Consider the following 23323-nt stretch of genomic DNA (forward strand, 5'->3'; position numbering starts at 1 on the left):
TAATCCATGTACTTACCACAATTCACATGCTGGGTCAACTGCTCCCATTGAAGCTCCCGCAGACACTAGCACCAGAGTTCCCTCTAGTAATTACTGTATGAAACTCTATGATCGGTACCATCATACTATCACGCGGTGCGACCTTTACGCGCAAGCGTAGCTGGCCAGCTCGCGAAATCAGCGGTGTCTGTCTGAAGCCGCGAAACAAGCGAACGAGGAAGGGGCATGGAGGTGAAGAGAATCGTGCGCCGAGGAAAGTTCGAAGGAGCGCGCTGAGGGACGGGCAAAGTAACCCCACCGAGAGGAATGTGTAGGTAACGTTGAGCGAAATGGGGTTGGAGAAACGAGGCGAAGTGCCACGCAGGAGGATGGCAGGTGGAGTCGCACTAGGCTGACCTCCTCTGGCAGTAGCTACAAGTTTTCTTTGCGATGCATACGTAGCGGGTTCGTCTCGAGATAACGTCATCCTTGCGCGCCGTACGCTTTGCGTGCGAGTGAAAAGCGTGCGACGGTGATCCGACGATGGCGGCTCAATGTCTGCGTGTCTCAATGTCTCAAGGGGAGGAAGCGAGCCGTATTCCGTCGCGCGCGTGGCACCGGGGGAAAGGAGGGAGGCGCTGCACCTCGGCCGCGCGCGCGGCCACGCGGTCGACGGCTCGTGGCTTTGCGTGCGCTGTGTTCTCAGCGCTTAGTTTGCGTTGAAGCAATAGGCGGCACGAAGGTCGTTTCGCTTGCTGCTGCTGCCGCGATTCCTCACGCCAGCGTTTTGACAGCAAATGTCCGCGGTCGTCGAGTAAGATATGTGTTCATGTGTACTTGTGCTCACTGACACCATGCTATGTAATTTAGACAGTAAGCGAATGCTCACAACGAGACGCCCTACTCCGGTGGCTGCTGCGTATGTCGCGGTCGCGCGAACCCTGGCTTTAATACGATCTCGATGCGGACAATGTAGGCGTCAAGGAGGAGCAAGGGTCGATAACGTCGTGTGCGCTATAGCACCCACACGTTTGCGCGTCACCCGCGTTCACGAAATGAGACGTCCCTGTAAATTTCTCTCTCTCTCCTCGCCCTCTTTCCTACCCCTATATCCTCCACCCCAGTGCAGGGAAGCAAGGCGGAAACTCACCTCTGGTTAAACTGCCTGCCCTTCCTCTCTCGCTCTCTCTCTCTCTCTCTGAATAAACACGAAGCGAATGAAATCAACAGTTCGACGAAAACTCGTATGGTCGGGTTTGCTCATAGTCAAGGGTGAAACGAACGTCTGTTTACGCTTGAGTACGAAACAAAGCCAGTGAGACATGCAGGCGCGTAAGCTGGACTGGATTTCAATTTAAATGCACTTCATTTTGCGAGCTAGTTCTCACTGGATGAGCTCTGCACTTGCAACTCTTCCTTTTGTTTGTGTCCTAAATCGAGCGCACATCTTTATTGGGCACACGTCTTACTGGTTTTCCTATTAGAAACAGAGGCATTGCCCGATACGTGCAAACCAAATAGGGAAGGTGGTGGAAAATGCGCACCGCGCGTCACAACCCGAGCCGGCTGCGCTACATAATACCTCACGCAGTGACGCGGCAGCGGCTACATGATGCGTGTTTTTGATACGCATACGTACGGGCACCTTTCCAACCGTTCCCAACTGAAGCAAACTGAAGTGGAATACGCACAACATCCGGACGTGAGCAAACAACGAGAACTTATGTTGCAGTCGGAACGTTATACCAGGCAGAACTTTGGTTTGGACAAGTTGGTTCATGGTCGAACGGTTGGGAAAGCAGCTCTAGCAAACACGGGGACACAGACACATAGTACACATGACGTTGCAACGCTCTACATCTCAGCGCCCGTCATGTGTACTACGTGTCTCTGCTCCTGTGTTCTTCTTTCTTTCTTTTTTCGTTGCTCTGTTTCAGCGCTGCTTTCCCTGCCGTTATACCAGGGGGTCTACGGTTACGTGATTGGTGCAATCATACCTTCTAAGTTGTAATGCGCTCGGAGAGCATGTCACAATCAGTTAAGACTGTTCCCATTGAGTACTATCAATAAGCACGACGAGCACCCTCCACGCAGTGCTACGGCGGCTCGGGCTTCTTTCCTCTAGCAAGATGGCGCCGAACGGCTTCATTCTTAGAGAGCGTCCTCGACTCCTGCAGAAGTCTAAGTATATAACCGAGTTCTTAAGTAGTGTTTTTTTCCTCCATGATCCTACTGTATTCCTTCCTTCGTGCCTATCATGCAAGAAACAAATAAAATAGAAGAGGCCCTGGCGGAAGTGCCGTTATGTTGCTGTTTGGGGTGCCAGACCCATGCCGTACACCTTTGCGAAGAACAGCAGGTGACTTCCGCCACACTACCACCAAGACACTAGAGCGTACTAGAATGAACCGCATTCCATACCGCTCTATCCAACACATCCATGCTGGCCGAGGTATCTCCTACGCTTGCCTTCCTCCATGGTGCCTATGCTATGGTGGCTAGAGGCACCATACCTATTAGCCCCGAGAATTAGGAGTGGCGCCCTCTCGCGAGTGACGTCACGGCCAGGACGCCGCTCGCTCCGGCTCGCTCGGCTGCCGCGCGCGCTCGTTCCCTTCGTGTATGCTTGCGGTATGGGTGGCTCGAGCCGTACGTATTGAAGAATACGTCGGCTTCTTTCAGCTGTCATACCTTAACCACAGTTTCTTCTTCAAAAGCGTGTGAGTCGAGAAACTTTGCGGCTTGGATATCGCAAGCTAAGTAGCGTTAAAGGGGTCTGCTAGGTTTTGCAATGCATATATGCGCCGTGTCTATCGGTAAATGTTGACTAAAAAAAGAATATCTGCAAATTCAACGCGCGAAGTTGTGTATGATGCTTCGCTAAACATTTAACATTCATTTAGTATTTAGCTATGAGAGGCATTGCATTTTACGTGGAAGAAAAATTTGGTAATTGGCGTCAACATCTTATCTGATTTCAGAAAAACACTGCCCAGCGAAGCTCTCATCATGATTCCTATTACTCTGGTGTGTTGTTCTATTCAAATATGGCCATTCATTAATGCGTAAAAAAATAGTTAGCCGCGCATTTCTTATGAAAAAGTTTGCTGCTACTTTCATCCCCCTCTGAAACAGGCCTCCAAAAAACGAATTGCTCATCGCTGCTAACACGACGGCGCGTCATGCAGAGTATTTACATAGTTAATTCACAAACACCATAGTAGCAATCACCTGAGAGAAAAGTTTCGTTGTTAAGATCGAGAGCCACTCAATTGAAAGTGATGAAATGTTTCATAGTGGCCCTCAGTAGCCTTTATCGACAATATGGCACACCCCTGATCACGTAACGGTAGCAATCGACTGTCCGTATGGCGAGGCACGCTATGTTCGCGAAACCCATCAGTTCACTACAACTTCGAATTAAAACCATAGAGCATGTTTTTTACAGCGCCAACTGGAATGGCTAAAGTATTCTCGAGCTACTACACCGCAGCTTAGATTTCCTGTATACAAAAGGAAAATTCAAGCACCTTCTGTCTCACCATGTCTTGATCCAGCGTTATTCAATTATACAAACGGATAACTATTCGCTTCGTCGGTACATAAAAGAGAACCTTGCAGGCAAATTAAGTTTGCTCCAATCCAATCGCAAACATTCATAAAGAAAGCACCACAAGCCTTGCATATACTTTCACTTGATTTCTGACCCTCCACCGGGGGAATTTCGATATCTTCAATATGTCCCATACTACTAATCATTGACGCTTCGACTTCTTTCTGGCTGCAGCTATGCGGTCCAGCAGGCATACTTCACTAAAAAAATTGGGCCTAGCAGCCTGTGTCAGTTCGCCAAACAGATTCGTCATGTATATTCCTCAAGCAGCAAGCACCAGTAAATTTCTCAAGTGAGTTTGATTTGGTTTATTAATTTCCATTTACACACACACATGTACAGAGGAGTGGTAAGTGGAGGTGGATGAGGGAAAAAAATCGCACAGACGAGGCTTGAGGTAACCTCACCCCCTTAGGTACAATATGGCTGCATGGGGTAACACATCAAGCGCCATATAAATTACATTTATATAGTGGCCATAAAACATTGCAGTTATACAATATATGAAAGAACAGTGAAATATTTCCACAATAACAATGCAAAACACACTGCGGCATTGAAATAAATAAATGATATACACTTGGTAATATAGACAAAAAAAGAGGAACATACCTTACATTATTAATCATTAACAAACGCGCCCTAAAGAGGTGAGTTGAACGTGTAACACGGAAAAGGAAATATATATTGGTACATTCCTATTTGTACTCTGTAAATAGCTGTAAGCCTTAATTAACTTTACTTCGAATTTCCGCCGCTTAAAAAAAATAAACACGTGAAGAACCACCTAATGTTGACAGGCAGTTAAAGAAGCAAGTGAGGCATGTAGAATCTAAGCTCCAGTATTAGTTAAGTCCCCGTGCTACTGCCGACCGTTTCTGTGAGGAAATGCAAAAATTCGATATTATACCATGAACTACTCGTCGTGAGCAAACCTATTTTAGCGGAATAAAATCAACGTAACTGCTGTAGAAATCATATATAGCCAGCTTTGTGACATACTTGTTGCACCGCGGCAGGTATGGTATCATAACTGGATTCCTGTAGGCTATGCCTTTGCGATTGTCTATCCGCGCATGAAAAACCCGCAATGGGCTGGTCTGCGTCGCTTCGGCTGGCACTGTAGCGTTGCCTTCGAGAGCTGCATTGTTGTCTAAGAAATTAGCTCTTTGAATAAATGTTCGCAAAGGAAGACGTCGTAAAAATATATTTGAGACCACCACCATAAGTATACAAGCAGAGAGAACGAGGGCGAGCAAACGAAAACACCGCAGAAAGCGCCCGGACAACGCCCGAACTGTAGCAGACGACAGGCGCGAGTCCATGCCCTGACGTCACGCGAGCGGCGCTCGCAGCGCCGCTCGTGTTCGTTCTCGGGGCTAATGCTGCGCGCAGCACCATGTACGGGAAGCAGCACAACGCATGCGCGAAGCGGCGCAGGGGAGGCACAACGCATGCGCGCCGTCTGCTGCCCGCGTTTCGTATGCGCGCAGTGTGCGGTCCATTGGTTGCGCGACGACACGTCTTCACACGCGTTGCGACGAACGTGATTTGAAGAAGCAATGTTGCGCTTGACTTGCCAGCCGTGTGGATGCTAAGTGCATGGAAATGATTGAACTTTCTGAACATTATTGGCGTCACGAAGCGCTGCGTTCCTGGCGGAAGCTTCGCATTTGGATGTTATCGCACGACAGACTGAAACACATTGATTTCCTGCATTAAGCGTGGCGTATGACTCAATGATACGAGCACGAGTCATACCGTAGTTTGCTTTCAGCGCTCTTGCGCGCGGCTTGTTTCAGCGATGTCTGGAAATGTCGCACTCAGTCTGTAGAATTGTTGGAAGATACGAAACGCCGTTAAAGCTACCGTTAGCGGATCAGAAAAGTCAACATATATATATTAAGTCACTCGAAAGTATCGCTCTTCCGAAGTAGCAGTGAGGGAGTGACACTATCATATATAAGCAAATAGAGACAGAAAAATTTGCAGCTCCCGACGGTATTGTGACTGTGTTTCCGTTCGCGGAATACTCGGGCTAGCGGCAGCGCAGCGACGCTATTCGAAGTGTCCAAAAATACCGTTCTTCGAAAAGCAGTTCGGCTGCTGATTATTCGAATTTTACGCCACTGCCGTAGATGTGAGTGTACGTGTGTGATTTCTATGTCTCACGAGTGGCAGTGCAAGAAATTAAATATTTTTTCTTTAAGCGGGGTAGTCCTTGACGTGCTATTGCACGGCAACGCGGCCGCACACGAGCGATGCGGTGTTTTTATTAGCAGACGACACACAACATGTGCTGTCCATGCTTCGTTTGCGCCTATATTCCCCTACAGGCTCGGCGCATGACTATAGTGTCACGTGTCACGCAGTCACGTGTTTCCTCTAACAGTGGATAGCTGGGCAAACAAAATTTCGCTTTATTACACCCTTGTTTTTTTCGGCCCTCTTTCATATCTTTGGATACTGGCGGAAGTAACTCCTATACCACTCCCATGAACGGATGTTGCCCGGCAACTTCAATCACTTACTCGCCCCAGCACACTTCTACAATGGAATTCACCAGATTTCACCAACTCACACTAGCATTCTCGACCCTAACTAGCGACACCGCCTGCCATTTGGACTCTCTCGTCCCGAAACAACGTTGTTGCGTCGCATGTGGTTGGGCGTCGCAATTACCAACGCCTATTCACTCCTAATAGGGATCATCAATTTGTGCGGGAACGATGAGACTCTCGAGGCCCTCCTGTATCACTGGCCATCCTTTGTCACTCAACGACGTATTCTACAAGCTAAACTCAGCCTGTTAGATAATAGAGTACTCTCGAAACAAAACATCCTTGGACCACGGCCCATGCATTCTTGCAAGCAAACGGCCACAAAAACCCTTCTGCATTTCGTGAAGGATGCTAGATTGTACGAAGGCGTGTGACAGCGTGAAGCTGTCCGGACAGCATTTAACCGTCTGGACTCTTGGAATTTCCGGCAATGAAGATCCTTGGCCAATGGCCGTACGCGTCGATGGCACGGAAAGCCAAGAAAGCATCGTTGCAGTACCTCATATTGACAGGTCTTGGTGATCGCTTGTAGCCTCGGTGTGAACCGTCAAATGTGCGCGGAACTGTGCTCTCTCTCATTTCATCTCTATACCCTTCCCCTAGTGCAGGGTAGCAAACCTGATGTAGAAGCGAGTGTGCTTGTGTGCTATTTACGTCTCACGGTTGGCGTCTGGTTAACCTACCTGCCTTTCGTCTCTTCTATTTCTCTCTCTCTCCCTCTCTTTGCGACAACTGATATTCCTCTGCGACTTACTCTGTGAATGGCTGACTGTACTATTTCTTTTCTCTCCTTTCCTATTCTTCCCCTTTTCCCTCCTCAAATGTGGGGCACGCCCCAAATACAGGACACGTCCTTGTTTAACCTTCCTATCTCTCCCTCTTCGTTTCTCTCTTTCTCTCTCACTCTACATCTAACCTGTAAATTTATGCTGTTCTGCAAGCGTAACTCACCTAAATAATACGAAGTACTAATACTACGAATGTTCCCCAAATGACCACACTGTGTTTGCTTGTTCGTTTGTATTCTTACATGTTGCTTCCTCACTCCGTTACGGGGATTATGTGCTTAAAGAGACACTAAAGGTTAATGTTAAGTCAACGTGGACTGTTGAAATACCATCCCAGAAACCTCGAAACGCTTGTTTCATGCGAAGAAGATACTTATTTTAAGAGAAAATGCGTTCTGAAGCGTCCGCGTACATCTGGCGCAGTTCAAATCGCCCGCCCTCCGATCGAGGAGTGGTGACGTCGTCTCATAGTGACGTTGCGCCGTCAGTGAGTAAAACCGCGCCCGCAGACGGCGCTACGGCGTTTCTGCACAAAACGCAAACGCACGGCCAGAAACAGAGCCAAGACAGAGCCGACAGCAGCGCGAAAGCGGAACTATAGTCGCTAGCGGAAGGAAAAGCGCGCGACGATAAGCTGGTTCTTTATTTTATGACGCCAACTTTGGCGCTCGTTGTAACGGACGACCCTGACAACGACACATTGACTCGCGATGCTGGGCTCGACTTCAGCGATTTAAGCACTGATCAACGTGACCTGCTGCTGAGGACTCGCGCTGCCGGCGTCGTTGGGTACTGCTACGACGGCAACTGTATGTTATGACTGTACATATTCGCAAATTTGTAGCTTTTCCTTCGTGAAAACCAAATGCCGCACTCACCGCCCCGTCTTCAACCTGCAGTTGTTCTTGCGCTTCGAAGAATACAGGCAAGACAGACGGAACAGCGCTACGGGAAAGCATTGCTTTGAAAGGCACTCCAAACGACTTCAGTAAGTCGGCGTTAAACTCGTAATCCTCTGGACGAAAGTGCAGCGAGCACACTATGCGATTTTTCGGCTCTTTGCCAACGCGCTGTGGCAGAGGTACGGCACTTAACCACTTCGAACGGAGAGGTTCACTTATTTGCACACAGTGATAAATAACGTTGGATTCGCCGCTGCAGGTGCCCTTGGCCAAGTTCCACGGACCGTTCGCGCATCCCACGACATCACATGGACGTGGCATTGTAACTGCTTGCTCCAAATGCAAGTTTCGCGAGCCAGCATAATCAGCGCAGCACGACGCGATAACGAAACAACTGAAACTCAAAAACGCGCGCGGCGCAGAGTCGAGCGAAAACAAAAACTTTCGACCACTCATACTACTGAAGGGTAACGTCAAAATGTTATTTTTTTCTTAGAATCGAACAGAAGTAGACAAGTAGCATTTTCTTCCGTCTTATCACCTAATGAAATGATCTTTTTAATACGAGTAGTTGAGTACTAGTGACATAAATTATGATGAGGAGTGCCTTCATCATCGGGCTAGTACCGGAATGTCGCTGGGGGGTCTCGAATCGTGTCATGCATTTACCTCAATTTCTCGGTTACTAAAGTTCTGTTCGCGATTATATTGACGCCTTAGACGGTCTAGAGCATTTCTTCATCTCTTTATCTTGACTTCATAGTAACCTTTAGTGTCCCTTTAAATCAAGCTGTTGAGTAAGTTTTTATACCATAGCCCTTCTTAAGAAGTAACGAAATATGAAGGAGGAGCAGCCAGCTATATGCTCCAGACGGATCTAGCCTTGCAATACGTGAAGGTAATTTCTTCGCCCGAGCGTCTCCTTTCAGAAGGACAGCACTGCTCAAAATCAAATGAATTGAAAAACACGCGAAAGGGGAAGGGAAAAAACTGTACAATAGAAGATGAGGAGGGAGTGCAGCAATTAAGGCAATATAACGGATATAACATAGCGAACCATTTTTCTGACGAGTACCCCCGTAGGTACGATGCCACGTATACTAATCTGCTTTGTATGAGGGCTTGGAGTAGTTTAAGCAGATTGCCTTCTTTCATTACACTATGTTTGTTGGCTATTCGTTTAAGTAGCCGCATGATTTGAGATGCTATATTGTCTAATTTGCGTAAGGTCTGGGCATCTACCGCGTCCGCGGCGGGTGCCCAGACCCACTAAAAAGATGCCGTACTCAAATCTTGTTGATTTGAACATAAAAGTTTACGTTCTCTCTCTCCATTGCAGCCGTTACTTTCAATGATGAGGCCCGATACTCTGATCTCGTCAACCTTGGGTATGGGCGTACAAATTAGACAGCTTAATCAGAATAATCTACAAGCAATCGGACTCTCCATTACCACCAGCAACGATAGACTCCTGCAGCTACGTCTCCACAATACACTGGTTGAGCTAATCAAGGCACAACGAATAGCACAATACGAACGCCTGTCTAAAACTAAAATAGGTAGGCAAATAGTGGATCGCCTAAGTATGAGGTATCATACCCAACATGGCGTCAAAGTAGATATGCCCAGACACATCAGACACCGCCAATACCCAAGAATATGCATCCTACCCACCGTCAGGGTAGACGGGAAAGCAGAGCACGCAATATACAGAAGAAATTCTGTAACAGCAAGGACACCATATTTGTGGACGGAGCTAGATACAGACACAAGGGCGCCTACACAGCAGTGGTGATAAATTACGGGGGAAAATGCACGACGAGCGCTATAGTCAACACGCTACAAGCAGAAACCGCAGAGGAAATAACTATCGCACTAGCCATAGCACAAACACAGGCGGGCATAATAATCAGTGATTCCCAGACGGCGATACGAAACTTCGCCAACGGTCCAATCTCCCAGGAGGCGCTACGACTCCTAAAATTAGGTAACAACCACGACAAAAGTGCCGATCTCATCTGGACACCCGCTCACACACTACCAAACGGTAGCAATGAGGCTGCACACCGCATGGCTCGAGAGCTTACGGACCGAGCCTCGGTTAGCCCCGCCTCACCGACTACCGATGAGTGGGAGTGGAAAGACCGAATGACCAGATTTCGCGAAATTGCACAACACCATAGATTGCAGAGGCGTACATTCCCGTCGCCGCACCCAAAAATAAGCAAAAATCAGTCTGTCGAATGGTGGAAGTTACAGACCAGATCCCATCCGAGTCCAGCTATTATGCACCTAATACACCCAGATTTATACACGACTGACAAGTGCGGACATTGCGACTCTGGAGCCACCTTGGAGAGCATATCCTATGGGAATGTACGGATATAATATAAGATAACGGTGATGCAGCCTCCAACAATGACAGACTCCGCAAGCGCTGGGAGTCTGCTTCACTCAGCTCGGAGCTGCAGCACCAACTCCGTCCAGCGAGCCCAGGAAGCCGCCAAGGGCCAACAACCCTTGACCGAAACCTAGGCGGTGTCCAGGCCCACCCCACCAAATCGCAGGGCACTGAATAAAATTATTTGAATGCATAGCCAACTATATTGAGCACAAAATTCACTTGATAGCCATATAAGCGAAGTGCGCGTTCCTAAAAGGCCACGAGGGTCAACCATTGCCTGCTGACTGACAAGTCGCAAGCTACAGTGAACTCGCATTTCTTCAGCATCAACTCTGTGTGATAGAGGACTTAACAGAACTGATGTTGCTCTGCTTTATCGCATCCGCACAGGGTCAGTGCAAACTCTACTTTGGTGAAGCAAGAGAGGAATCGGCCCGTCCTCGTCGTGCGTGCATTGTCAAGCTCTTAATGACATTGAACATTATATACTAAAGTGCCCTGGATTTGAAGCAGGACAAGAAATTAATACATGGACTCAAGCGCAAGACAGCACCACACTGAATTGCAAGTGACGTTTTGTTCCCGCGAGGAAATTGAATACCGCTTCGGCTCCTCCTAAAGTGCCTCCGTGATACAGAGTTGGGAAGTGAATAATGAACCGTACGGGTCGTTGAGGTTCTGAAAACGCGCCACTTATTGGGCGCCGAGTCAACTTGTTTTTGGAACTTCGTGTTGCTAGTTAGCTATACTGCGAAGTGTTTCAGGCCATATCGCGGTTGGTAGGTGGCGTTCAGGCGGAGCGAATGCCGGCAACTTCTGCAAGGCTAGATCCGCTTGCAGCAAGTGACACCCCTCTTCCTCCTCCTGCCATCGCACGCAGGCACACACACTTTTCCGCACGCCCGTAAAAGGGCCGGGAGACACACGTTTCCTGAGCGCCTGCCTTTGAATGGAGAATTGCAACGGTCGTTCGTTGCAGATGCCGAGTAAACACAACGCCGGGGCACGATGACAAATTATGGTACAGCCGTTGCGCACCACAGTTCTGTATGTATCAGGACACATCAAGAAGGAGAGAGAGAGAGAAAAAAAAAACGGACAGCAGCAATGAAATGAATAATAATAATATTTGGGGTTTTACGTGCCAAAACCACTTTCTGATTAGGAGGCACGCCGTAGTGGAGGACTCCGGAAATTTTGACCACCTGGGGTTCTTTAACGTGCACCTAAATATAAGCACACGGGTGTTTTCGCATTTCGCCCCCATCGAAATGCGGCCGCCGTGGCCGGGATTCGATCCCGCGACCTCGTGCTCAGCAGCCCAACACCATAGCCACTGAGCAACCACGGCGGGTACAATGAAATGATGGATCACGTTTTGTAACAGTAATCCCACGAAAACGCAGCTGCACCCAGCCATCACCAAAGTTGATCTGCGGTAGTTTTGCCGATTAACGAGAGAAAGTGCACAAAATAACAAGGATTATTGAGAGGTCAGCCCAGAGGTCGCAAAGGTCTCCGCGTTTTCTTGTCAACGAACATGCGCACATGACGTCATGCGCGACACCACTCTGTACACTTCGCTCTTCACGCCGCTGTCAATGGGCTTCCAAGCGATGAATTGCGTGACTCAGACTATCCCTGCTTTTTCCCGAGCACTGCGTTACCGACCAATTGTCCTAACCGGCTCTGGGACACGAGCGCTGCGTCGGTTAACCAAAAACTTCATCAATTTCTCTTGTTGCCCATAGTGACACTTTGAAAAAGCGATGAGCCCCTAGAAATGTTGCTATATATCCTTGCATCCTTTCGTGATATTAGGCTTCGCTGTTTCCCTAAGCCAAATGTTGGCAAGAACTGAAAGATTACCAAGGTTATTTATCAAACCGTTACAAGCACTAACGAAGTTTAGTATTTAACTGGAAAGCTTGTATGACGCGTATAGTGTTCTATGCATGCACTTCTCAAACGCTTGGTAATTTCCAGCTCGATAAAGTCTTAGATTCCTCGCCAGTGATTTATTCAACTGCTTAAGCTGCTGGACACAAAATCTCGTTAACTTCCTTGCCTCTCCTTTCTTTTCTCGCTCTCTTGGCCACACTGAACGCATGCACAGAGACATGATAACTGGAATGAACAAGTAACGTTCTATGCCGAAGAAAAAAAAAACAAGGTACTTCTTAGCAACGTGTGCATCTCAGAATCAACGTCACTAGCTGTCAGAGATCTTCGTCAAAGATACCTTTTCAGATAACAAATGCGCTCATATTTCCGACTTCAGTGGAGCGGAGGACCGAATGAGTCTATAGACACTTCATTTCTCCTTACGCTGGCCCAATTGATACAGTTACGCAAAGCCGGACATGGCGTCTCCTTGCCTGGAGAAGAGAGAACGCGGGCTTGAACGAAAAACAAAAAACAAAAAAAAAGAACAGCAAAACCGGACCACGCAGACGCAAAGAAAACACAGCTCGCCGGAACCCTGTCGGCCCCGGCTTTTTGCACCCACTGGCGGCTCGATGCCACCTAGCGGAGCGAGAACAGACAAGCCGGAGGCACGGCCAGATCAGCGAAAACACGATCTCCGGATCGATACCTATACACACGCTGCCTATACTAACACCGGCCGACACGGCTACGGCCATGCAGCCCCGGTGCCCCGTCGGGATAACAAAACGTATCCGGAATCCCCAATGCCCACCTACTTCCCGCGATCTTACAGGCCGGTTGCTCACCCGAGCCTGGGGCCCTTACTTCAGATCACGCTCAAGAAAGCCGGGCTAGGCGAGGTATTTGTTCGGAACGCGCAGAGGAAACTCTCGTGCCCGGGCCTTTGTTATCCCGTCACTGGAAACGTGTAATCAATAAACGCTGTGTTCTGTCTGAGAAACACGGAGACAGATGGAATGGATGGAAAAACTTTATTGAGGTCCATTAGGTCGCGCTAGTTTCCTAGCCAAAAGCACGCCGCCTCCTACACTGGGACCGAACACGAGAGAATAAATTTGTATGACAGAAAAGGTAGAGATAATGGTCTGCATGACAGTGCCCGTGGCCTCAGACTACGCAGAGGTGCAAATGGAAAGGGGTGGACAGAAGAAAGTGGAGGATAATTAGGAATAACGCTGACGTAATGCTGTGAGCTGACACTGAACATCAACAACAATTAGCTCGGAGTCCAATGCGGAACACGCATAGTGTTTCCGGCAAATAAACTTGGCAAAAATGGACGGTCGTTAACACTGTTGGACGCTCCATCCTCGTATATGCAAGCATGCTTATACAAGTATAACTATGTACATGACGAGCAGACGTACGAATTACACTTGGGCACGGCGGCGTATATTATTATTTTATTTGAAAACATATACATACTTGTCAGGAAAGGAGGAGCAGGTTAGCAACTGCCACTGGAATGGGCCCAACGCCTGCTTACTCTTCAGGAGAAGGAGACAGAAAAACCAATTTGACAGAAAGAAGTCTGACAGCAAGCTGCCCCCTGAGTTACGGAAAACAGCAGTGCTTTCCTGGAATTACCGCCCATAGTCATTGTTCCTTCTTTTCCCCCTTTTTTTTTGTCCCTCGTAACCGTGCGAACAAGTACAGCGAAAGATGAGAGAGCGAACGCGGAGCGGCAGCGGGGGATGAGAGGCGGCGACAGCGAAGAGAACGCGAGGAGGAAAGCGGAGGAGCCTACAGTGAAATCATGAGGCTGAAAGCGGAGGAGGAGAGCATGGTGAAAGGGTGAGGCGGAAAGTAGTGCCGTACGAGACTACGAGATGGCGCCGCCATAGTATTTATAATCTGGTTGCATGTGCGACGCGAATCGTGTAGTACTTTTCGGAAGCCATGCGGGCACCAGCGATTACACTGGAACCTTCGACGAGTCATGCACAAAAGCGGACGCGCTTGACCCGCAGATCAGATTTTCGACGGTGGCCGACTCTGCTCGCCGCTATCGTTGCGCTTGAATGCTACTTGTTTTTCTGGACACAAGTTGGCCCAATAAAGAGTCAATTTTGTAACACACAGTTGCTACACTGTGTCGTTCTTCGCTGTCCCTACCATGCGACAATATAATCACAATACAAAGTAGTGTCAGCCAATTCTTTCTGAACAATGAACGACGCAACCGGGGGAAGTGCTTCGTCTACCGCGCAGCTGCTAGACGAGCTGCCCGACCTGAGGCTCAAAGCCGCCACCGAGAGGACCCTGTTGTCCAGAATCAAATTCGTTGCCACAATACATCGTGAATTCAAAGCACTACCTATCTGCGCCCCAAATTCGCATTAGGGAGTATCGCAATCATCGGTGATTTTTTTTTATGTTCATCTATGCACTTAATATGTAAGCGCGGAACCAATGCGCGCTTTACAAGAACGAAACAGGTTGTGAAAAACAATCCGTTTAGATACCAAATGCGCAATCTTGATTTGAAAAAAAAAAGCCAGGCTACTTATACCACACATAAACGGACCCACCGTCGAGCAGCGGGAGGCCCAGCTGACAAACCAGATCCCTGAAGACCAGCATTTCCTGGTGATCGGGGTCATGCTATCGGCTCAGGCCCACGGCATCCAGGACAATAGGGACGCCGCCCACCTCGGACGGCTCCGTCGTCAGCTCATTTATACAAATAAAGTTTATTCCTCCTGCTACTACTAATTTGCGAGGAGAACTGACACCGAGTTCGGTTGTGCGGCCTGCTTGGGATACTACAGACATGCAAAAGCACCGAAAAGCAAGGAAGACTCTCTTTCTCGTCCTCCTCAACTTTGGAGCGTAACGAAGTTATTTTCTGGCAGCCCTAGTCAAACTAGCCCAAGTGAGAGTTCGAACGCACTGTGGAGTGGTAACTTTTGAGCCAGGACTGAACGGTTCCTGAGCCACGCAAGTGGTTTACCCGAATACTGAGACATGCGTTTATATTACATTGCCACGCCTTTGCCACCCTGGAGGCGCAAGAGGCAAGAAGGGTTTGAACGGTGGACCTATACGGAACAGAGACAAAGTATAGGGCGTCGCGGTACAGTGTCCAATGTAACTCGATGTACCAACGTTTATACGCGACGATTTTCACGATCTTCACCAGTGACAACAAAAGGAGATTGGAAAACGTATTTTCACTCGTTCAATTATGGTTATTCGTTGACCGTATTCCTGTATACCACTTTCTTTGGGTCTTTCCCACTTCTTCCTGCATGGTCATCTACAATGATTTTAATGCATAGAGAGGCCTTGTTGCAGAACTACGTTATCACAGTCGTTATCACGTCGGGGCGTCCTGTGGGCTTCGAAGAACAAAAAAAGTAATCAATACCGAGACGACCTCGAGCGCCTCACCTCTTTTTCAAGTTGCACTTTTCCCGTTCACATCCGGGTTTAATTTGCCGCGCTGGTTTAACGCCGCCGCCACTTATTGCAAATCGACTCCAGTTGTCGTTAACTCTGGCAAAGTTACGTAATTCGTCCGTCTGACCAGGCCGCGCTGTTGCGCCACCCACGGCCACAGCTGCAGAGTGCGAACTCTCGAGGATCTTCCTTCGAGTGCAATCCGCGGTAGCGCATTCCTTGGGGGCAGGCACGCGCAGACGCCGCCCGCGTGCCGCAGTTTGCATGCGCTTGAGAATTACCAAGGGGGCTCCCTAATTTATTCCGCTGATTTCGTGCGAGACGAGTCCGTATAATTGAGAGAGGCGAGCAAGTGTGGGATGCAGGTACGTATTACACGCGAGAGGAAGAGATGTATCCTATCGACGCTCTACGTCCGCTAGAGAACATTCTGCAATTAGACGCAGTCGCCAACTATACACCTCCCTGTTAGCCATTCCGTACAGCAAGGCGCGAATTCGAGACGAGATAATGACGCGGTGGTGAAAACGTAGTGGTATGACTTGGTGAAATCGACCAACTCGGCTGAAGCAATACTGAGAGTTCTGTGGGAAGAGCTCGCACGAAATGTGCTTGGTAGACGCCCAATGATCTTTATTGCAAAGCGCACGCGGTCGAGAAATGACACACGAGCGCAGTTGGAAGGCCGTACGTGTTGGAACACAGAATAAGCGTTGTCTTTAATATTGGTGCAGAGCTTACGCAAGGTCCTGTGTCTTGCATTAATGGTGACCTGCTGCACACTTTAAGATGTTTAGAGGAGAATTTCAGCATGGCATTGAATCAAAAATGAAAAAAAGAATCAATGTGTGTTTCCATGTCGTCCTAATGTTCATCGCTCAAAATAGGACAGTTATGGATTTCCAACAAGCCCGTACCAACGCTTTAAATAACTCCGTTTGACATCTACTAGGGGTGCCACTTGTTTTAAAAAGTACTTCAACGAATTATGATAAAAAGAAAATTACAGGCCTTGAGCTTAATTTCATATGGAAAAAAACCAGAAACGGCGTGCACGCTTTCAACATGACGTATTTCATGTTCTAAAGTACCTAAGCGCCGCTAGGAAGTGATGACACTGCTGTGAATGCGTTTCCTAGCTGACGGCCTAGATTCTGTGGCTGCGATAAGGTTACACAAGTAATAAAACAATCAAGCATAGCGGCAATAAACGGAAGCAGTTGGTTTCTTTGGAGATGCTGCAACAGCTGTACCAGGTACGGCTGGCTCCCACATGCGGCTGATATTGCTCCATAGGCGTTCGAAACTTCGTTCGCGGCTGAATAAATCACACTCGGGGAGTGAGAAACCTCAGCGAAATCAGAAGTGAGAAACGTGCTTTTGTAACGTAAGAACTTCAGAGGCAACCAAAGTACAGAAAAAGAAGGAAGAAGAAAAATGAAGGAACAAAAAATTTTAACGCGCAGGCGTGCCGATGTAAAAAAAAAAGAAGAAGAAAGGGCAAAACGTGCTACAGTCGATCGCTCGAAGCCAGAACAATACGGCGAGTGGGTGAAAAATGAAAAAAAAAAGAAACTTCTCGTTTTGTTGATTGTCCATTAAAACTACGCAGATTGTTTTGCGGGAATGCCGTGAACAGGCAGTTTTCTCTACTGTCGCCGCAAGAGTTGCGTGCGCCACAACCAGAACTGTTCATAACTTAATTCAAGAAATATTCACGAAACGGAAGTCTGAAATTTCGGTTGCCGTTATACGTTGGTTTTGCGGGTGGGTGGCACTGCTGCGGGCCCCGAGCACAATCGAGCAGGTCGGAAAAACCAAGATCATGCAGAATCGGTCACCGACTGCATTTGTATTGTTTCGAAGTAAGTGTCGCCCTAAACTGGACGCAAAGAAAATATCGTAAAAGTATCGATGCCAATATCACAATTGCAAGCAAGCAGCACAAAGTCGGCCGCTTTAAGATAAAATCGTAAAAGTTTGTAGGTATGAAAGCAGTAGTATATAGGCGAGACCCTGCACGCGGAGTTCTACTGTTAACAGAAAACGGTGAGACGAAAAAGAGAGAGCAGGGGGGAAGCGGTAGGGAAAGCAAAACGGCGTACTGCGTTTCAAGTCTCTGTCGACAGTGGCTCGACGTTGTCGCACCACATTCGATAGAGACTTGCAGCGGCGTCACTTTTTACCACCTACCCGCCACAAGAGCCGCGCCAATATACAGACAACGGAGAGGCGGACGATAAGGCGCCGCGTAATTCGGCAGCTGCGCGCCTCTCGCGCTTATCTGCGCAGCATACGCGCACGTCTTGCTTCACTGGTCGTACGCGCCTCTCCGATACCCGACAATTTATAGGGTAAAGAGCTATTCGGGTCTAGGTGGAGGGTTGTTGTGGATGGAGCGGTGGGGATTGGGGGGGGGGAGGGGTGGGGGAGGGGTGGGGGAGGACATCCAAAACGCTGCTACTTACGCCGAGGACGCTTGAGCATCGACCTTATAGTGGGATCCAGACTGTCCGCGCGTCTTGCGTGTCGCTCGCCCCGAGGGGGGGTGCTCACAAACGTACACGCTGCCACAGCATCGCATGCGCCTAACACACGCGGACATTAAGACTGCCTGCAGCCCCGGACACTCCTCCCCACCCCTCGTTCTCGAGCCTTTCCTGCTCAGCATGCTATTACGGCCCCGACGTGCGACAACGAGTTGGTTCGTCTCGGCGCCCGCGTTTCCGGCCCTAAACGAGGGGTATATCTGTCGGCCCGCAGCCGAGCACGGTCTGCCTGCCTGCATCAACCTGATGACGGCCCAATGAGACCGCTCGCCAGCTTTATCTAGACGGATGCAGGAACAGCGACGATGCCCATTAGAGAGGATTTTAGCTAGGAGTGTCACCGTCCTCCTGGATCTTATAGCGTGAAGAACACGTGAATCTACAGCAGTGTATACACGAACATCCGAAAAGTTGCGCGGGTGATGTTTTCTACGTCTTCCTTTTTCTTCTTTCTTTTTTTTTTGTGTGCATACGATACTTGCGGTTCCAATCTCGAGCACTCGTGAACGAAACTCATGCAGTCGGTTTCAAAAAAGCTTCTGTGAGATGCGGTTCCCGAAAGAATAGGCCCGACTTTCAGCCCATCTTATTCCTTCTTTCCCATTTTAAGACTGCCATCGTCGAAACGTATACTATGCACTGCCCCACTGGGGCCCTTGAAGTCAAATAGATAAATAAATAAATACATAAATAAATAAAGAAAGAAAGAAAGAAAGAAAGAAAGAAGGAAATAATATGAACCAACATCAAAACGCATCTCGATTATGCGACTGCACTGCGACACCGACTTTTATTTCTCCTGGCCCCGGATTATTCTGCAAGTTAAATGGAAGGTAATTCAGCTGCAAAATGAACACGTACTGGATATACTCAATATACAAGGACGGCACCCGCCCTGAAACGTGTATGGCGGCTGCATATGATGGCTCTTATATATGTGTCGAAGTGGTGCCAAGCGCGTCGCGCATTGTCTCTCGAAGAGGAATGCACTGCGGTTAATGAGAACTGAATTGAATTCTGGGGTCGCACGTGCCAAAACCACGATTTGATTATGAGGCACGCCGTAGTGGGGGACTGTGGATTAATCTTGACCTGCAGGTGATCTTTAACGTGCCCCCAATGCGTGGGACACGGGCGTTTTTGCATTTCGCCCTCGTCGAAATGCGGCCGCCACGACCCGGATTTGATACAGGGACCTCGTGCTTAGCAGAGCAACACCATAGCACGCGGTCCATGACAGACGTCTGTACTAAGATGGGCTCTGACCTCCCGGTAAGGCTTAACGTGCACCTAACTCTACGTAGCTCCACCAGCATTATCGCACTCCGTCAGTACGCGCTCCCACCCCCGTCCTCAATTGGTCCCCGCAGCTACGCACACCACGACTGAATAAGGCCGCTTTACAATATAACACTAAACACAATGAGGATAGCAACAGGAGCTTGTTGGTACGGCATATCTTTTGTTGTAGCGCAAGCTGAACAAGGACAACAGAAAGGCACATTTTTTGGAATACATTTTGCTATGGTATGGTATACGTAGCGCTGTGTGTGTCAAATGTGCCTTTCCGTTGTCCTTGTTCAGCTTGCGCTACAACAAAATACAGCTAAACACATTCTACGTAGCGCGATAACGCGAGTTCGATACCCTACCACGCCGGATAATATACAATGGAGGAAGTATGCAAAACGCTCGTGCACCTGGATCTGGCTGAACGTTAAAGGATATATACCCGGCGGTCAAATATTAACGCTAGCCCTCTTCTACACAGCGCCCCTCATATGCCCTGCGTGACTTTAGGTCGTTCAAATCCCAAGCGCTTAATCAATAAATCAATCCCGTCGGTTCGCCATATGTCGTTATGTAGACAGACTACGAAAGCGAACTCTATAAGTGCGAATGCAGAACGCCGCTAGCACAGCGATTGTTCTTCACTATAGACGGAAGCATTAATGCCTGAGCAATGCTCCCGCTTTATTTCAAATCTCTGTTCACGCTGCTATTTATGCTGATGGTATACGAGCATAGAGTTGATTCTGCGCCTCCCCCTCCCCCCCCCCCCGCCCTTCCTTGTATACATAGCTTCTCATGTTTCATTCATCGCCGCTAGCGCGTGTGTTTCTGGATCTTTTTCATAAACGAGAAAGCGCGCTACGCCATACTGTAAACAGCACGCGGGCCCGGTATAAGCAAGACCGCACATAGCGCGCACGAAGACACGCGTCCACATCTTGCGTGCACGAGGCACTCAAGTTAACGAGATCGTATTGCGTAACGCGAGCATGGAAAAGTAAACACTTCGAGTCAAAAGAGAGATAGCAAAAGAACGAGTGAGGTGGGTCATTCCCTCCAAGCCGACTCGTAAATGGGCGTATGAGCGAGAAAGAGCGAAGCTACGATATGGAGCTGGGGCTACTGCTCATTGCGGCCAAGAGGACGCCACAAATGCGCGCGCACTTATGGGCTACAGTGCAACTACACTCATCAAAGTCCAACTAAAACGTTCCCTGCCATTACGTGTTCCCGGTTATTGCGTTTCTCAAGTCAGGGTGCCCATGACACAAACAGCATGCATAGTCAGTCGCGCAATACCATTTGATTGACCAAATTCTCTTCTCGCCCCCCTCTCGTACACCCCCCCCCCGCCGCAAAAAAAAAAAAAAAAATCTTTTACGTGGTTCTGCTCTGGTGAAGGAAAGTTAAATTATATAGCGGCCACCGAGAAGAAAACTAGCGAGGACGTGCGCCGAGTCCCTCGTGCCCGGCTTGTGGACACTATCGTTAATTTGAGCACTTGCTGTAATAGAATGACCAACATTCAGTATTTGTCGCCCTGTGCTGGTGAGAAAATTCAAGTAGATATACAGCTTACTCAAATTGAACTCACTAATATTGTGTCCGATAGGTCGAGCTTCAACTCGACACGGGGCTCAAGAAGCAGTGCCAGAATTCTCCTTATACCCACGGGACCATACTCTTGTCTGCGTTTGTCCTTCTTACCTTTCTTTTATTTTTTGCATCCTTCCTCTTCTCCTTTTTTGTCTCGCCGCACGACGCGGATGGCCTAATACACCTCCCAGGAGACAACTGCTAGCCTGCTTCTCCTGCTTTCTGCGTTATTGCTTATGGAAATACGTATGTTGAATCATCATCATCAGCAACAATAACAACGAGAAACAAAAACAGGAATAAACTGACAACTGCGACATACAATTCCTATAAATAATTTCAGATGGTATCTTGCGGACGATATGGCATTTCAGAAAACAACAAAATCGTGAAAGAGTAGGGAAGGAGTCGCGTAGGAGCCCTACACCAATAGCGTAGTAAGACAGATCCGAAATCTCGACTGTCTCGAGCGATGGCTTGCCCGTATGACACACTACGTAGGCGCTCACACTTTGCCTTCCGATGAGATCGCAAGGGAAGTACCTCGATCATGCGGGAACTTGTCCACACCCAGAAGATGTGAAACACAACCGGTCACAAACTTACTTTTAAAAGCTGAACGGAAGCACATCCTTCTCAACACTGTCAAACGACAAAGCCACCAACGTGTTCGCGCTGCGTTTCGTTGTGAACCAATTGGCCCAACTTTGAGATTCCAGAAACAAAGAGCGGGCTTGTGACGTCACCACTATCATTACCATTAGTCTTTCTAATGGCACTGCTGGACAAAGGCCTTTTCTTAGAGATCTCCATGAGCATTCGCCAAGCGTCAATGCAGCAACCTATGTGCGCGCAGGTTTACTATTCTCCATGAGGTGCGTTTCTTTTCCAGAGGTGCCGAACTTGTTACGCTAACGGAACCCGCAGCATTATATGATCCCTTGCATTTGTTCTACGCGTTATATGGGATATCTGGCTTCACTGCTGATTCTCATTCTCAGCTGGAACATCAACTTGCCTGTGATTATTGCTACACACTGATGCTGAATTTCTGACTGTTCGGTTCCGCGGTTCTTAGCTTGATCTTATATGCTCAGGTGTAAGTGAGCGAGTAGCGCGACAGTGGGACGCGCGCAAAGTACATGCATAGTAAAACACCGTTTTGCATAGTGAATACAGGAGCGACTTGTGAAATGCACGTTATGTAAGCTGAATGCAGTTGACGAGGTAATGCTTCTCGCGCAACAAATCCTCCACAAACACTCGCACGACGTTGTGTCATCCCCCGCCCCCTCCTCTTTCACCACGCACACGCACACGCACACACCCACACACACATGCACACGCGCACGTAGAAAAAAAAATAATGAAAAAACTGCTCTGAAGTGTTACGTGCCAAAACCACGATCTGATTGTGAGAACTGAGGTGAAACAGCGCGAAAAAGACGAGGACACAAGGAAACAAATACCACAGACAAGCGCTGACTGCCAACTGAAAGTTTATTTGAAAATCACCGGACATTTATAGCTTCATCAGCATAAGCATGCGCGCATCATTCACAAAAACATCTGCAAAACATCATTTTAATCTTTCTTCCAAAAATGTTATTTCTTTTCCCGACAAGGCAAGAGAGGGAGTGCTCACACATTTATCGCCTTCCTTTCTTATATGAAAGGCCTCTATTATCACACGCCGTGGGGACACGCCGTAGTGGGGACTCCAGGAGAATAATTTTGATTTGACCATCTGGGCATTTTTTAACGTGCATCTATAAATGTGAGTACCCGAAGAGCTGTTGCATTTCGCCCCCGTACAAATGCGGCCGGCCGGCCGGATCGAACCAGCAATTCCGAGCTCTGCACAGCACCGCCATAGCCACTAAGCTACAGCGGCAAGTACACGTACGCATGCACACGCATACCTTACTACGCTATGACTCAGTTGCAAAGCGTTCATATGTAGGGTTATCACCAAACACACACACGCACACACGCACACACACACACACACACACACACACACATACACACACGTGTGTCTGTGTGTGTGTGTGTGAGAGAGAGAGAGAGAGAGAGAGAGAGAAAAGAAAAGAAAAGAAAAGAAAAAAAGCAACAGCAAGGTCGTGGAGGCTCAATTAAACTCAGCTGTCACGCACATGTTCCCCCGCAACCGCAGCTGCTATTGCTGCATCGCCCGTGGGAAATAGGACAATATAGCCGGCAGCCACCGTTTAATCTGCATTTGTCGCGTGGACCGGCAGAGTGCTTGGCAACACCCAATGCTGC

At 48.4% G+C, this 23323-nt stretch overlaps 1 protein-coding gene across 4 annotated transcripts in view; it reads right to left on the reverse strand.

The window, feature by feature from the left end:
* LOC135917684 (beta-1,3-galactosyltransferase 1-like) overlaps window positions 1-23323 on the reverse strand; it is a 143828-nt gene that overhangs the window by 60262 nt on the left and 60243 nt on the right. The window contains exon 1 of one of the 4 annotated variants that reach the window (XM_065451261.2): window positions 18068-18198. The exons of the other annotated variants lie outside the window; for them this stretch is intronic. The gene's annotated coding sequence lies outside the window, so the exon portion shown is untranslated. Of the gene's footprint in view, window positions 1-18067; window positions 18199-23323 lie in introns of those variants that run through there. 4 annotated transcript variants of the gene reach the window in all.

This window comes from Dermacentor albipictus, chromosome 4 (assembly GCF_038994185.2).
Source record: "Dermacentor albipictus isolate Rhodes 1998 colony chromosome 4, USDA_Dalb.pri_finalv2, whole genome shotgun sequence".
Lineage (NCBI taxonomy): Eukaryota > Metazoa > Arthropoda > Arachnida > Ixodida > Ixodidae > Dermacentor > Dermacentor albipictus.